The sequence below is a fragment of the Manacus candei genome, unplaced genomic scaffold (genome assembly GCF_025592945.1).
Source record: "Manacus candei isolate 608988 ecotype Guabito, Panama unplaced genomic scaffold, ASM2559294v1 h1tg000014l, whole genome shotgun sequence".
In the NCBI taxonomy this organism is placed as follows: domain Eukaryota; kingdom Metazoa; phylum Chordata; class Aves; order Passeriformes; family Pipridae; genus Manacus; species Manacus candei.
In genome coordinates, this window is record NW_026138062.1 from 58,624,016 (window position 1) to 58,640,261 (window position 16,246).

The window sequence follows — 16,246 nt, forward strand, 5'->3', positions numbered from 1 at the left end:
CTCCTGCAGCTCTTCCATTTTTATCTCTAATGAGATTGACCCAGAGAGGCCATTCCATTGAGGATTCAGGAGAAAGCCACTAATCAAGCTGACAGAGACACAAGACAAAGCTTCTTCCTCTCTCTCTCTTCCAGTTTCCTCTACTTTTCTTACTGTGTAATCAACCTAGTTATCTACCTTTCTGTCGCAATAGTAGTTAAGTAGCTCTTCAGTGTTTAAGAAATAGAAAAAAAACCAACATCCTTTTTTCTTCTTTTCCTTCCCAGGCTGTAGGAGGAATTGTTCAATTAGTTTTTTTAGGTGGCATGATTTGTTTGCTTGTTTATAGGCATACATGTGAGTGGGTGTTTTATAGATGTATGTGAAGAGCTCAGTGGGGGAGGGCTAGGCTGGAGAGCCAAGCTGTGTATTTATTACTGAGAGTGGAGAGCCGCATGACCTTCCACAGCTGATGAGGTATGGACCTCCACAGCACAGCACAGCCCCTGTTAGCTCTCTGTCTCCTGCCTGTAGCTCAGCCTCACCAGCAAATCTGGCAATTTAATGGGGGAAGGAGGAAGAAAGAGCAGCAATTATTTTGATCTTGGCTACTTCAAGATTGCCTCTGTCCTAGATAAACAATATATCCCCCACTATTGCCTGAACATCTAAACAAGAGGCAAATACTGTAGAGAGGGTCAGTGTCTTTTCTTAGGCCAACTGCCATGGACAGGGAGGACATGACGCACACAAGCTTCTCTTTGGGATTGAAGCAGAAGAAATTTCCTGGATAGTGTATTTCTCAAAAAAAATTATTTTTACCAAACTTCTCTGAAAAACATGCATACCATAAAGTACAAATATCCTAAAATATTTTGCTTTCATCGATGACAGATACTCCACTGGCTCCTAACAAGCAAATTTACTGAAACAGCTTTCATCCTTTTAACAGCTCTTCCTTTCTCCATGTACCATATGTTTTGTGCAGCTCCTACAAACAGAGAGAGCCGGAGGCAATACCAAGGGTCTCCTGCCATTTTTGAAGCTAAGTATTGCTCAAGGGATAAAATAGAATCAAACATGTCAGGAGCTTCACAGTGAAAGGACATGGCAGAAGGATGTATTCAAGTTGGGAGAAGATATTTCCAGCATTGGATTCACTGGAACAGTGTTACCTCTATCCAGACTGCATGGCCATTTGGGGACTTCACATAACACAGGGACGACTGTTTGCAGATTTAAAAGTAAATGGTATGAAAAAAAAAGTATCTTCATTCCCTCCAAGACAGTCTCTAAGTTTGTCCAACTGAATACCAGTCTTTCACTTTCCATCTGATTTCCAACAAATTTATCTGTTAAATTGGTAGTAGTGGAGTAGTAGAGTCATTTTGTATGAGTAAAGCCTTTCCTCACACACATGTGTACATGGAATTGGGACAGCAGGGAAACGTGAAAGTGAGATGCTGGGTCATGAAAGAACTCTTGGGGCTCTGAGTAGCCTGATCTAGTTGAAGATGTCCCTGCTCATTGCAGGAGGTTGGACTAGATGACTTTTAAAGGTCCCTTCCAACCTAAACTATTGTATGATTCCATGATTTCATAATTTACAGAATACTAAATTTCAGAAAGCAGAAGGGAAGAAAACAAGCACTTCATCTGTAGTACACTTGCACTGAACCATCCTTAATAGTCATTATAGCATCTCAGCATGGGATGTCAATAGAAAGTCATTGCACCTCTGTGTGAGATTAGCTTAAAACCAAAAAATTGGTTTTAAATGGTGAGATTACCATAAAACCAAACCAAACCAAACCCAAACAAACAAACAAAACCCAAACTATCAAACCATATAATATGGATTCTTTTTATTTCCTCTTTGGGTTTTGAATCCTCAGATGTTCTCTGGTCCAATTTTTCAGTTTTGTCTGCAGCTGTGAAGACTACAAGCACATATTTCGAAAAATGAATTTTTTTATTATCATGTGTTGCCATGAATCTGGTGTCTGGGGATTTTAAGAAACACCTGAAGTATCACTCAGTGCACAGTGGCAACACTGATGTTCCCTGAACAGGTCTTTTATGGTCTTTGTATTCATGCACCAGGACACTTCCCTTTCCATATACCATGACCTTTCCTTAAAGTTACGGATTTGTGGAACTGCTGAGCTACTGCTCTGTAATGTGTGTGCAACATTTGATCTGAAACTATGACAAAGTTTTCTCCTGCAAGGTAGAGCAGAAGTGATAGAAAAGCAGTGGTAGTTGCACCCAGAACTTATTTCAAATGTAGACATTTATGTCAGCACTGGAGGGAATACATCCCAAATTTTGCATGCCAGAGGGTCAAGCCCCTTCCGAGGAGATTAATGCTCTCTTGGAGAGAAGGCTCCCTCCCTCACTTTCTCTTGATTCCCTTGTTCTACTTCACCAAGAGAAAAGGTTGCATCTTTCACCAGACAGAGTCAAGCCTGCAAATCCCCTGGCAGACAACAGCCAGATTTCTCTGTCTGCTGGTTCTTATATGACCAATTCACACAGTACAAACAAATGATGATGCAAATGCTAAAGATGGCAAAGACATTACAGTGTAAACAAAGGCTCTTATGGGATCCTGACAGCTTCAGCACTTAGATCACTGCACACTGAAAGCAGGAGTTAGATCAGAATGACTGTCCCCATGCTACTTGGACTCACAGGTAAGATGGTTCATGCATATGTGAGATCTATAAGGCACATCAACGCTTTTCTTTTGAGTACCCAGGACTTGCATAGAGACCAAAAAGCTGGGAAAAGTTAAGGCTCTTCAGTCCTGACAGCATTATCAATAGCCACATGGAATTTTGAGCATCCTGAAGCAGAAACAAACAACATTACACCATGGCAGTGGGTGTCTTGAAGAGCATGTTTGTCCAAGACCCTGCCCATTCCCCAGGACAGGCAGAAAATCAGAAGCCAGATGATCATCAGCTTGGTAGAGCAGTGCATGCACCCCCACTTCCCTTCTCTTCCCCAAGCAGCAAGCAAAGGAGGGTGAGTGCTAGGGAGAAGGCAGGCTGGCTCCCTGATGTGAGAGTCCTGCTCATAAAACTCAATTAAGTGGATTACAGATGAGCTCATTCCCAGCGGTGGGTCACATTCCATTAGAGGCAGGCTCAATGCCAGGCGGACTCAGTGCTGCTCGGATGGCAGCATGATCCTCCCCATCACTTACCGTCTCTGCCTCTGATCTCACCACACCTTGCAGGATTTCCTGCCCTGTGCCCCACACTGCATGGCAGGCTCATTGCTCATCCCTGATCATTCTCTCAGTGAGGTAATCAGGACCAGTGTTAGGTCATGGAGAGATACAGGGATGGCCAAGCTCTCTAAAACACTGTGATCTTGGGCAGTAACGTGGGAAAGGGAAAGCATAGGGAGAAACAGGCAAGGGGAGAAAGAGGAAGGTGAGTAGAAAGGGAGGTTCTGTGGAAAATGAAGGCAGAGAAGGATGGAAACAGCCAGCCCCATAAACTGGATTAGTAGTATTTTACATGAAAGTGAGAGCAATCAGAGCTCTCAGCTCACTAATCCCAAAGGCTTTTTCTCGGCATAGGTATAAGGTTACAGCATCGTCTGCTACATGAATGTATATACACCACCTACAGACACTGCACTCAGCACTCAAAAATGTGTGTGTGCCTGTATGTGGGGAACAAAGAGTGTGTCTGAGGTAGATTTGTGTGTGGGAATGACCGTGTCTGGGAGAGAAAGTGATGGGGGAGAAGAGAAGGTGAATGAATTTGTGAAGGGTGAGCGTGTGTGGGCGTGAAGGCAAGAGAAAGCTGGATGAATGAGTGTGTGGGTGTGTAATACACGGGCTAGAGTAAGTCAAATGTTATAAGCACCTGAAGGCATTTTGCCAGATTTGAGACCTATTTTGACTTGCTTTGTGCATCCCACTTTGCTTTTCCCTGTTTGCAAACATTCCTGGCAGCTCAGCTTAATTTGTACAAATAGCAACCGACTGAGAGCAAGCCAAATCTGTTGTGAAATAGGTTGAGGAAGACACAGGATTTTGTGCAGATCTGAGCAGCAGGGGCTTTGTACCATCTGGAACCTGCGTACCAAGTCCCAGGGAAAGGCCTACAAGGGAGATCAATCTAGTTACCTCCCCACCATTTGCCATCCCACATGAGGAAAGAATACTTCAGACCAGTTGCAAAGTGAGACGTGTCTGGACAATGATCCTCATAGGGCATGGGACACACACAGCGCAGTCATCTGCTATCCTGGCACAGGAGACTTTAGTATCCACAGTCTGAGAGAGAGTTCTCTGCTTTATCTCAGAAGGACTGAGAGGAAGACAGCAGCCTTATGTTTCATTCCCTTGTGCATGACAAGTAAACTCAGTTTGGCAGTGTAAGGCAGCAGGTTTCCTATTTGTTTTACCAGCACTTTAGGGGGCAATTTTGGACAATTTCTCTTTCCTTCTCCACATCTCTGTTTCCTAAGACATAAAAAACTATCAGTAATGACACAGACATGAGATATTTTGATGAAAAGCACTATGTTAGACTCAGGTGATATTATTCTCCTGCATTAGCTGAGGGCATTTGCCAAATTTCCTTTGCATTCATTGGCAGCAGTATCCAAACCTTAAGTCCTGAAGAAGTTTGAACTTGAATGCAGGAGTTCCAACCTTAGGCTCTCCAATTCTGCCGCTCCCTTCAGCAGATCATGACTTGTGTTCTGTCTGTGTGTCTCAAGACCTCCAGCATAATATTTAAAGCCCATCTTGGGTGGCAAGGGATCTCACAGTCCCTTTGGCATGTCCCAAGTTGTGCTTGCTACTCTACCCTTGGCAATGTTACCACCTGACCTGTATGTTGGGTGTATTAGAGTAAAGAATAGCTGGGATGCAAAAGTACCATGACCACACAATTTCTCTTCCCATTAATGGTGCCAGAAGAATTTAGTGTCATATATAGCAACCAAACAATCAGACCCTTTGTCTTTTATTCTGATTTTCCCTTCATTTCTGACTGGCTTTTCTTTATCAGCATTACTCCTTCTGCTACCCTGACCCAGATGTTTGCTCCAGCAAGTGCTACATGCACTGTGCCAAGCTGCCTCACCTCACCTTAATGATAGTACCTGGAATGGCTGACAGTACAGTGCTATATCCTCTTGTCTGTGTGCATGAATTAGCTAGCCCTTTGCTTTCACCTTCAACAGAAACAGAGTGACCTGTCAATGCAATTAGCCCCCTCTCCCTTTAACTAGAGGGAAGACAATATATTGCCTCTCTGGGGAACTCAAGAGAGAATAAGAGAAAAAACAGAGATGCTATCAAGGTGCCAAAGCATTACATATAAAATGCCTTTCTCACCCTAATAGTATATCAGGTGCTGCCTCAAGAGCTATTATTGAGCAACAGCCAGAAATAGTGTGGTTCTATGCAGTGTGTTTTTCTCCATCCCCCTTTCCCTCCTCTGGCACTCCTCTCTCCACGAGTGTATTTCATTCAGTGAAATGGTTTAAGGCCCTGCCTGCAAGGAGGATCTTTTGTGAAATACCACATCTCTGCCTTCCAAACCTTCCAGCTGAATGAGAATAACTGCTGTGGTTGCCACGGCACAGGCTACACAAAAATGCTGCTGTGTTTAATTATACTGAGTGGTTGAGGCCACTCCCTTACTTTGCTCTGGGACACATTCCTCTGAAAAGCAGCCAGGTAATTCTGATGCTGCTGCCATTCCTACAGTGTCGTGGCAAGGGAGGAAGGGTGACAGGGAGCAGGGCTTTCTGTCAGGTTATCTATAGGGAACATACCTGAGCTGGGTGGTCTCAAAGGATGTGGCTACACCAGAGATCCCTCAACGTAGTGGCAGAGGAGGCTGGTGGATTCTCAGGAGTGTAGGAAAAAATCAGTTTTGATGTGGAGATTGCCACTGCAGTATTCCTGTGCAAGAAGAGGAGAGAGAAAGAAAAAGGATTGGGAAGGTAAAGAAGGCAGAAAGGAACTGAAATGGAGTCTCTCAAGACTCCAAAAATAAGGGAATAGAGGAAACAAGGATGTTTCTGAGAGGCCAGTAGCCTCAGCCATAAATGTTGCTGTACACAACTCAGCCCTTTTCTAAGTGGAGTTGACAGCCAGGCTTTGGCAGAGTTGACAGTGGGGTTGGAGGTTTTTCAGTACCTCTTGCAGCTCCTGCCTACTTTTTCTGGTTTTGGTCATGGGTAGTTGTGCCCCAAATAACTATAGAGGTAGAAACAATATAGCCACATGTGCTTCAAGACCCAACAAATTCTACTCAGAGATGGGGGATATTAACCTCAATGTCACGCTATGCTAATATGGCTAATTTCCTTCCGGGGATCACATCTCTGCATGGATATGCACAGATACACCATCTCATCTGGTGCATTCTCAAGTACTCACAGCACAACACTGCCTTACCCATCTGAACATATTTTGAATAAGTCATCCATGAGTGCTGTTTTCACCTCCCTAATGGGCACTGTCTTTTGGAGTGCAAACAGTTCTTGAACTCAAAATTTCCTCTCCCCTACAACAAAATCCTCCTTGAATGCTTCAGGAATCTGCCACTATTTCCCTAAGCAAGCTTCATTCTCAGTGACCCTAAGGAGACCTGGCTAAGGGTGAATCCACTATTTCTTCCCTTTTTTGGTTTTCCCTCACTCTGGTTGAGTTCCCATATATGAGAACCAGTGAATGGCAAGTCTCTTAGACCATGTGTAGAGCTACCATCTTCTTAGACAGGCATGCAGGAGAAATTTTCCAGAGGCTCAGGGAAGTTTGCTGTCACCCTTCATGGGAGCCACCAGTGATGAGGGGTTTTAAAGAGTTTTCTTCTGGAATGAATACTTAGGACTTCCTGAAAAGGATCAAAGTTTGTATGGAGCAGTAATAACTTTTATCAAATTACGATATGCTGCTGGTAAAATAAAATTAAAAAAAAAAAAAATTAAAAACACCAACAAAAAAAAGAAAAACAAGCAAACAAACAAAACCCAACCAACCAGCAAACAAAAACCAAAACCAAAACAACCCAAACAAATCCCAAAGTACCAGGAAAGCTCTTGGTATACCTGAAGATGGATAGCTAGAAGTGTTACTTCAATTCCTCATAAACAGATGAAAAAAACCCCAACAACCAACCAAAAAAGTTTCATTGGATCCTTTTGGGCTTAACATTCAACATATTTATGTTAAATTTATACGTAAATATACACTGATATATTTATAACTACCTAAGACAGAAATTTGAACACCTTAGCTAAAACTTGATGAATCCCATCCTCTACTCAATGACACCAATATATTTTAACCTTCAGTCAAAACTTCGTTTACTTTTCAAAGTTCGAGACAAACAATAGCTTTGCCACCTCCACCCTCCTGCCCTGCTGCACTCCCTGCTGCTGCCTTCACTTTTGCAAATCTCTTTTTGGAAGACACTGCCTGCAATGGACACCGGCACATATTAATGGTGTCCTTCTTGTATACATATAGCCACTGGCTTGGCACCAGGCTGATTCCAATCAATCCATATCATGGAATATATACAGTTCCCACAAAGATTGTCACCCCTGCCTTCGAAAGGTGAAACTAGCTGCATTTAACCCACTGGTCTCACACTGCAAAACACTAGGATTGGTGCTTTCCACTCCCAGGAAGATGCGGCACTGCTCGGTCACCATGGTGACAAGCACTTTGCTGCACGGTAACCACCACCCTGAACTCTGCAACTCTTTCCTTTGTGAAGCCCAAGCCCGTGTGCTCACACAGGCAGTTTGTTTTTCCTCTGCAGCCCCTCTGCGGCTTTGCCCACTACCCCACGCTCTGATCCTCGCCGAGCACCTGCCTGCACCCTGTGTTCCAACACCGGAGCGTGACCACGGGCACCATCGGGGCTCCCACCAGAGGATGCGGCTGGGCTAAACTGCTAAATATTTAACGGGGAGGATGGCTGTGCCTTCCCTAAGCCTGCTGCAGATCTCCACGGAGGATGCAGCCGCAGAGCTCTGTAGAGCAGTCACCTGGCCAGGCCTCCATGGAAGTGACAGCCTGCCACAGCAGCATCCCCACGTGCTCTTCATCCTCCTCTCCCTCCCCTGGACACCCTGTCACTGTCCTGCAGCCACCCCAGCGACCCCGGTCTCCCCGCTGCCGCCCGCTGGGCCCGCGGGGAAGCCTCTCCCTCCCGAGCGAAGGGTTCCGGCCGCCGCCCTTCGCCTGCCTCCCTTCCCCTCCCGCTCCCCGCCGCCATCCCTGCCCGCCGCTCCCCCCGCGCGTCCCCGCAGACATCTCCCCTCCGCCAGGGCCTCCCCCCGCGGTCTCCATGGAAACCAGCCCGCAGCAGCTGCCGGCTGCGCCCCGATCGCCGCCGTGTCGCCGGAGAAGGCGGTGGCAGAGGCGGCCGCGGCCCGGCCCCGGGAGCCCGTTTGCTTCCCCGGGGAGCGGGGGCAGCCCGGCGTGTCCCGCCGCTGCAGTGCGGAGCATCCGGGCCTGGATCAGCAATAGGGTGGCCAGCAGGACTAGGGCAATGGCCATCCCCCTGTACCGGCCACGGTGAGGCCACACCCCGAGTGTTGTGTCCAGTTCTGGGCCCCTCACTACAAGAAAGACATTGAGGGTCTGACTAGGTATGGGCAGGAAGTATGACCAGGGAAGGGCAACGGAGTTGGTGAGGGATCTGGAGCACAAGTCCTATGAGGAGTGGCTGAGAGAGCCGGAGTTGTTTAGCCTGGAGAAAAGGAAGCTCAGGGGGAACCTTGTTGCTCTCTACAACTACCTGAAAGGATGTTATAGACAGGTGGAGGTTGGTGTCTTCTTCCAGGTAAATCATCTTCCAGTGACAGGACAAGAGGACATAGATTTAAGCTGTGTCAGGGGAAGTTTAGATTGGATATTTGGAAAAAAATCTTGACTGAAAGGGTGGTCAGGCATTGGAACTGTGAACTGTGAACATTGCAACTGCGCAGGGAACTGGTTGAGTCACCGTCCTCGGAAGTGTTCAAAAAATGTGTGGATGTGGCACTTGGGGATGTGGTGAACATGGTGGTGCTGGGTTAATGGTTGGACTCAATGATCTTAGAGGTCTTTTCCGACATAAAGAATTAATTCTATGATTCTAAAATAGAGGTGTAGGTGAGGTAGGTGCACCTGAGGCAGGCTGAGCAGTCTGCTGGCCCTGAAGTGGGATGTGGAGCTGAGCTCAGGGCTTTGTTTTCCTTTCTGTTCACATCCAAGAGGAAGACCTTCAGATTAAAAACTCCGCAGAAGTGTCACATGTTATACCACAGCTCCTCCAGCAAACACATAGCAGTAATTACCAACCCTTGTGTCTCCTCTACCCAGGCTCATGTTCTGTTCAGGGTTTTGTTTGTTTGTTTGTTTTTTGGTCAGGTGCAGTTGACCTACCCTGAGATGCACAGCAAAACATGGAAGTTGATTTCACTTGGGATCGTAACACATCCTCTTTGTGGCAAAAGTTGTCACTAGCTACTAGTTTACACTAGTAGCCCACCTGCGCCTCTTTGGACTGCAGCTCCCTTTGCACTGTTCCCATGTGTTCCCACACAGGCACATTTGGTCACAGCTCCTTGGGGAAGAGCTGCACTGTGCAGCATGAGTGGAAATGGCTCCAGAAGCCCTTGCAAAATGCACAGGTGACAACAGATCCCATGGGAAAAAGGTCAGGCTTTGCTTTCATCTGTATGCCAGCTCGGAGAGTTGGCCTGGTGGTGAAAACACATGCCAAAGGATGTCCTGAAAGTAGACTGAAACAAAATAGGAAATTCAGCTTTGCTGTCTTACTATCCACAGTGAATCATGTCTGGTTTTTTTACCACCCTTATCTCAAATACACCTTCCTGGCTAGCAAAACGCTATCTCCAGTTTCAGCTCTCAGAGACTTTTTACACCTATTCTACCTGTAAGGTCAAAGTAGGGTCCCAATTTTGGACTTGACTCTCTTTTGTTGTAGCCCCAAATCTATCTTGTGCCCTCATCGTAAACCCTCCCAAATCTCATCCTTTTGTCTCCTGTCCTTGATTATATGGCTGCTGAAATCTTTCTGCCCAATTTCTCTGTAATGTTTCATTGTGTCCCTAACCAGCCTTTACACATCAAAGATCAAAAGGAGTGTTTCTCCACACAATAAGATCCTTCTGAGATTAAGATTTTGCCTGCGTACATGAGGCTACTGTATTGTCTCTGCTCTTCTAAATCAAACTGATGCCTGTGGGCTTCCAGCTTTCCCTCCCTGCATTTTCCCTCTAACAATCTCTGCCTATTACCTCCTCCATAGACTGAACTCTTTGCAGACTAGGATCCTTTTTGATATTGTCCTCCCAAATCTTCCCACTGATGGGTCACTTCCCCATATGACACAGCACAGACACTGCGGCTGCAATTTGGCTTCACCCTGGGAATGTCTCTCCCCCAATGCTGTCAGCTAATTACAAGATCTGATGTGGTCTAATCGGCATGGCTGTTAAATGCAAACCCCCTCAGCTGCAAAATGTGGGTATATTTGCTGGCAGCTCTCTATTTTCTTATCATACTAAGTAAATATGATCTTTCCTTTTTCCTTACTAGAATACCCTGTTTACCAGACATTCAAATATATGAGTATTGAAGGTGATAGAAATGCACAGTAATGGAGCATTGAGGCTATAATTTGAATACAGAGCCTTGGCTATTCAATCCTTGTTATGTGAGGTTAGGACCTTTCTCTTGCTCCACAGTCCAGAGAAAAGATATAGAACAGAGGGAGATATGTGCTAAGTGTTACACTGGATTCTTAAGTCTGCTAGGCATGAAGATCGCTACTTGAGGTATAGATAACTATTATAAGATTTTGTCTAATAACATGGATGCATCTTTTTCTTTAGAATGAGCTCTTAGACAGGACATCCATATTTTTATGACTCTTATAGCTTGCCACAATCGTGAATTCACTGTGGCCAGAGAAAGCTCCAATTGACTGATAACTCAGCAGGCATCTAGAAGCCACCAAGCTGCATAGCAATGAGCTGTGTAACTTAACTACACCACTCTCTGCCTCAAGACATTAGAACTCATGTCTTATGATCACCAGAACCTACCATGGAACTTCATTACTCAGCTGATGAACAGGTAGAAGAAAGAAAGACAGCATGAAAAGAAAGATGGGGAATTAAATTGCTGGAAGGCATGTGTGTGATAAAACCAGGTTTTGTCTGGAGCTCAAAAACCATCAGGATGAAGATGGTACAGGCACAGAAAAATTCAGCCAATATGAGTTCAAGAAAATGCAAATAAAAGTAGGCCTGTTCTCTACTTCAGCATGTGGTTTGTGCAAATGTGTATGCTGGACCATCTTACTTCCTGAGATACCTCATGTGTAACATGCACCATTCCTAAACTTCTGCTTCCAAGGGCCTTCAACTGGCTCTCAGTTAATTCCAAATTCAGAGAAAACAGGGCTCAAAAGGATACCAGTATACAGACACAGTTGCCTTCTCTGCCATAAGGCTGGATCAGATACCAAGAAATTACCAGTATTGTTTCCTTCATTACAAATTTAGTAAAGTAGTGGGATATTAATCAAACCATCTTACAGCCTGGATGATGGGACAGATTCTTAAGAGATGTTTTGTACATGGAATGATATACCTTCTTCAGGGACATTGCCTATTTTCAGGCTTACTTTGCCCTCAGCTGAATGTAGAGAAGAGAAATAAAAGGGAAAGTTTTAGCTCTCTATTTCATCTTCAAAGAGCTTAGCTATGTTAGCCTGTCAGTTGTGAGTTAGGAATCCTTTGTACCTAAAGATCGAATTTACCATAAAACAAAACCCATTTTTTGCTTTGTACTGACTACATCTGAAGAAGTAAGGTCAGGAAAACCAATATCTAAATTAAGTCACTTATACTAATTTTTGCCTGGCCTGCATGTATCATAAATGGTAGGAAAGTATGAAGACCTCCTTCTATTGCTAGTCTTAGGGTAAGCAGGCAGAACAATCAAGGGATCTTCCAGAGGCATGAAGATGACTTCTTGGCATACTTCAGAATCAGCGGGAACAAAAGTTAGCTTAAACCATCTTTAATTAAAGCTATGCTGGATCTTCTGTCTTTTACAGCAAGCAGAGTCTCAGCCATAAGCAGCTTTACACTGCAAATATAACACAGAGAGACCTGGAGCAGAATATACTACAGAGACCAAGTCTCACTTTCAGTGGTGATTCACAGGGGCAAATGAGGACAAAATTAATGTAAGTAGAGGAGAAAAACTGACATTGCTGTGGAAACCATTTCACTTCATGGCACTTTAAGTCTAAACTAAATTCCTGACAATGAATCAGTGTAGTTTTGTGTTATCCTACTATTGCAGCCAGCCCAGAGAGGGGCATGGTGACAGATGCCTTCCAGGCTATCTCCATGCAGCAGAAGCCCCTACCATTTCAGCCAAAATGCCTGTGGTGACAGTATATGCTTTATGTGGTTCAGCTAAGACTGGGAAACCCGATCTCATAAACTTCGTCACCATGAATTATGTTTTTATTATATTAAATCACATCTTGGGGTTTGCCCATATACCACATCACAGCCTCAGCAAACATAGTACAAGCTCCTCTGCCAGAGCGTGCAGGCATGGGGCAAAGTTGTGGTTGCTTTGAGGCCTCCCATCTCTGAGCCTGTCCAATTTGGTCATGATTGACATCTCAGCTGTCATGTTTCATCAGTGTAAGTTCCCCCTCCCCTGCCTCATTCCTCACTTTCAGAAGGTAGGCCCTTGGTCCTGTGTCTGTTCAGAGGAAGCACCATGACCTACACGTCTGCCCCTGACCTTTAGTCTGATCAATAAAACTACAAATTGGTCTTTTCTTATCCTCGACACCTTAGTCATAAAATCTCTATTGAGATGAAATGAAACACTGAACTTTATGTCTAGGCAGCGTCATGAACATGTTTTGTGGCGGGGAGAGACTGGCAGTATTTCAGCCATCAAATATACAACCTTCTTTCTCTCACTTCCTCTCTGTGCAGCAATCCTGTGTGTGATATTTGAAACCTGTAGAACATCCTTATTAGTTCTATGTTCACACATTTTCCCAAATATTCCAGAACAGCTAAAACTTCAAGTGTAGTTTAATGACACTTTTTTACTACCACACGTGCTTCTCCCTTTTGGTGATGTTCAGGAGGAAGAAGAGAAGAGGCATAATTTCTCTCATAGGGGAACAAAGATCATTTTAGGAGAAGGTAAACAAAACCCAGTAGGAGTGTAACTCTAGATGTGCGCACAGTTGTTGCCAGTTTTTCTGCTGTCTGATGTTTTGTCGTGGTCACTGCAGAGGACCTGCCTACCCTGGGGCTGGCAGCATGAGAGGGCATGGGAGGGCACAACCCGGTGTGCTCCTCTTGTTAAACTCCGCAGCAGTGTCAGCAGACCTGAGCTTGCACTTGTGTAATAAACAGTACTTGGGTCTGAAAAAGCATGTAAGGGGTCGGGATTTTATACCAACAGCTTTACCAGAAAATCGGGGAACTTTAACATGGCTATAAAGGTGCTTATTGTGTTACTTTACAGCCATTGCAGAGTGATGCAGAGGGAGGAAGGAGGCTGTACTGCACAGTTTTGTGCGCAGCTTGGAAAATGTATTCCATCATTTTTACAGTGAAAAAGCTGGTGGAGCCATGTGGCTTCTTCATGCTGGCAAGTTAGTTGTGTATTTAGCATGCTCAGCTGCTAGTAAGGTTGTAAACCATACTTTTTACTCAGCTGCACTGCCATGGGATGGCCTTGAATAACCTCCTGTGTCACATCAGGGCTTTTAGCTGGTGAAATGAAACATGACTGTGAATCAGAGGAAGGAAGAAAACAGACTCTCTTCAAATTCCTTTTTGATAACCAGGACATTCCTTTTGCCAGGAAGGCTCGCTATCATGTACATCCATCCACAAACCCCAGAAAGCCAGATCCAGTCAATAAGGCTGACCAGAAGACTAGGAGTCTTTTGGTTCTTGAAAGCCCAAGAGGAGTGGTATGAAAATAACAGCATCTCCTATGTGGCTCTCTGGTGCTGTTGTATGCTGCCTTACACTGCTGAGTCTGCAAACATGATTTCCTACGCCTCAGCTTGGGGGAAAGGCCAGAAATACCATGCCAGAATCACACAGCACATGTTCAAGGCAGGCAAGTGGCAGGTTCAAAGTGGAACAAAGAAACAGCTCCTTTACATAATGCACAGTTAAGCTCTGGAGTACCTTTTCGCAGGATTTTATAGATGCTGGAGGTTCCTGTGAGTTTCAGAAGTAATTGAAATACAATCCTGGAAGAAATAAACGTCAGAAGCGACCTGATGCAGCTCTGCTGCTGTATTATACAGGGGGTTCTTAAGCCAAAACTTGCTGGAGACTGGAAGAGTATACAGGGCAGAGGTTGCTATATGCTGGCCCTACTCTTTAGTCTTACCACAGCACCACTGCTGGACATTATCAGAGAAAGGACTCTAGACTACACAGAATGGTTGCATCTGCTGTTGCTGATTTTATATATTTTACATAATGCAGGATGAGACTAGAGTCTTCTGGATTTACACACTTCCACACAGGGAAATCCCACCTTTGGGAAACAGAGGCTTTTTCTAAAGAGACTTTTAGTGACATCAGCTTTTAATGACAATAGATCCCTATATTTCATTCCAGAGATGGGACTTCCATCTTCACCTATTTATCCTTTATGTAATTTGTAAGATGATCTTTGTGTCGTAGGTTTTTGTCGTAGAAATCAGGTTTTTATTATACTGTGTACTGCAATACCTTATAAGAAGAGAGAGAAGTCGCTCCTCAGAAGAATTAAATACCAAAACCAGAAGATAAATAGAAGAAGCACAGCAGAACAGAGAGGGAACACAAGCTGGGGAAAAGTTGGTCCCATTGGAACTGCTGAAAAAACAGTTCACAACTCTTAACTCCCAAGTGATGCCCCACAAACCTCACAGACCACATCACCCGTGGTCCAGTCTCAGGCTCATTTTAAACCCTACCTCAGAATGCTATTTTTGCTATTTTATTCATTCTTCTTGATTTCGCATCTGAGTGACTTTTCCCCTCTAGTGAGAAGCACTACTGTCCAGCTCATCTTTTGGTGGTGGTTATCACTATGTATCACTCTGTCCATCTTCTGGCATTTTTCAATGCTACTGAGGGCCAAAGGAGCTAAGTAGTTAGAAGATAATACACCATTAGGGTCCAGCCATAGCTGCACAATACATTTCAAGCACACGAATGTTCACCCACCAGTTTCATCTGTAGTCCATGCTCTGCAAAATGATTCTAGCACTGATACAACTGAGGCTTGCATGGAGACAAACTCTATTGGAAGCAGTGATATGACTAGACCACGATTTTAGCAGAACCAGGATTTCATATTCCAAGTTCCCAATATGTTGTCTCATATCATATTTGAACATGTAACTTGGAGAACTTTGTATGACATAAAATATGCTGCATACCAACAGATTTGTGTTGGACTTGATCTAGTCATTTTGAGTTCTTTATTCATATGGTTGAGCTGTGCGAGGAATAAATATTTCTTGTACCAAATTTAGAAAGAGTGTATTTTATTGCAGACAAGAAGATATTATCTTCTCTGGTGGCAGTACTGGGGATTGATGGCAGTTTACAAAATGCAGAAACTGTGTGTGTGTGTGTGTGTTAATCTCTGATAGGCTTATCGCTGTACTAAACTGATCCCATAAATCGTAGACTCAATGCTGCTTTCAGATACACCAACACACCCCCAGTAACTCCTGGAGAATTTTAAGATCTATAAATGACGGCAAAATTTGATCCGTTGTAGTGTCAGTATTTTTTAATGCTCATCTATTCAATTGGTGGAACACTTAAACACTCCAGATTGTCATTTACTTAGCCAAGTTCAGTCTTGCTGGAAAGCAGCTGAAGATACCCACTGAGTATAGATAGGAGGGGCAGATTCCATAGACCCATTATATGGAGTTATATATGTGGCATTCATTATGCCTTGCCTTGTTTTTACAGTATATTGTTGGTCAACTCATAATGCATGTTATACTCATATCTATGGATAAAATATGAAGTTCACAGAGGAAAAATTAGAACAGAATTTACATTTCATTCAGTTTTTTGTTTTTCTCTGCTCTTCTTACACACTTGAAAATCAAAATGCATTTGTTGTATCCTCATCTACATGAAGCTGTCCTGCAGGAACATTCATTATTCCTTTATTGTA

General features: G+C 44.2%; 1 long non-coding RNA gene across 1 annotated transcript; it reads left to right on the forward strand.

The window, feature by feature from the left end:
• Positions 1 to 12,115: 12,115 nt before the first annotated feature.
• On the forward strand, positions 12,116 to 15,510 carry LOC127467582 (uncharacterized). The gene is made up of 3 exons (XR_007903194.1): positions 12,116 to 12,242; positions 13,173 to 13,247; positions 13,562 to 15,510. It is a non-coding gene; the product is annotated as an uncharacterized LOC127467582 (long non-coding RNA).
• Positions 15,511 to 16,246: the final 736 nt, after the last annotated feature.